This window comes from Carlito syrichta, unplaced genomic scaffold (genome assembly GCF_000164805.1).
Source record: "Carlito syrichta isolate Samal-C Ts95f unplaced genomic scaffold, Tarsius_syrichta-2.0.1 Scaffold316354, whole genome shotgun sequence".
Taxonomy (NCBI): domain Eukaryota; kingdom Metazoa; phylum Chordata; class Mammalia; order Primates; family Tarsiidae; genus Carlito; species Carlito syrichta.
This window is the reverse complement of record NW_007260450.1, coordinates 185,196-186,415: the sequence shown is the minus strand read 5'-3', so window position 1 is coordinate 186,415 and position 1,220 is coordinate 185,196. Positions and strand designations below refer to the sequence as shown.

Here is a 1,220-nt window from a genome sequence, read left to right as displayed (position 1 = left end):
CGCGGCCGGCCGCGACGGCTCCGGAGGGGGAAGGACCGGCCGCTGCTGGTCGGCGGGGCGGCGCGGGCAAGTCGGCCTCACCCTCCAGGTCGTCCGGCCATGTCGGGTAACAGCTTATGATCCAGCCGTCGAAGATTCCCGTGCAAAGCGGTGTGTGGTCGATGACAGGGCAGCCCGGCTCGATATTTCGGAGACAGCGGGACGAGAAGCGTGTGGCGCCCCGAGAGAGCCGGATATGAGGACTGGCGAGGGCTTCCGGCTGGCCTTCTCCGCCACCGACAGAGGCAGTTTTGACGAAAGCGAGACGCTTCGAGGGCAGATTCTCGGAGGGAAGGGTCGTGGTGAGTTTCCGGTGGTTTTCATTGGTAGCAAAGCAGATCTGGACCGCCCCAGACCGGTAACACAGGAAGAAGGGCAGCAGTTAGCACGGCAACTTAAGGTAACGTACAGGGAGGCATCAGCGAAGATGAGGATGACTGTAGATCAAGCGTTCCGTGAGCTTGTCCGGGTTACACGGGAATTTCAAGAGCAGGATGTCCTCCTTCACCAGAACCAACGCGGAAAGAAAAAGACAAGAAAGGCTGCCATTGTGTCATTTTCTAGAACCCCTTGAGTTTTAGCTACCAACTGCCAAGGAAAGCCCTCATCTTCTCCCCTCTCCTCACAGTTTACATCCTGTTGGTACCTTTCTAGCCTTAGACAAATAAATGATCACCATGTTAGCCTTAGCCCAGGAAACTGGCTAATACTTTCCGTGAAGCTAATACAACGGTCATTTCCACACAGATGAAAGGAAACACTAAGGCTGCTCCAAAGATTATCTGATCCCTTTTAAATATGTGTCTGTGAACACAGATGCTTTTTTTAAGTGCTTACATTTTAATGGAGATGAATCAGTTTTGGAACCGAGGCTGTCTGCCAAGCTGAAGCCACAGGTTGTGAAATAGTTTTTAACTTCTGGAATTATATTGCCTACTGTTACTCTAAATAGAAATATAGGGATTTTTTTTCTTAAATGTGAATTTTTGCCCATCTTTTAAAATTTTAATGTCAACTTTAGTTAACTTTAAATACACTGAATTGAATCTACAAAAGTGAGACATCTCAGACCTTTGCTGATACTACAGCTTTTGTTTTCCAGTGGCCAAAATACCCAAATGCCTATTGTATTTATGAATTTAAAACTGCTTATAAAAGCCTTTATTACTCCTACTCTTGAA

General features: G+C 47.9%; 1 pseudogene; it reads left to right on the top strand.

The window, feature by feature from the left end:
• LOC103276735 overlaps positions 1–1,218 on the top strand; it is a 14,176-nt pseudogene extending 12,958 nt beyond the window's left edge.
• The last annotated feature ends 2 nt before the right edge of the window (positions 1,219–1,220 follow it).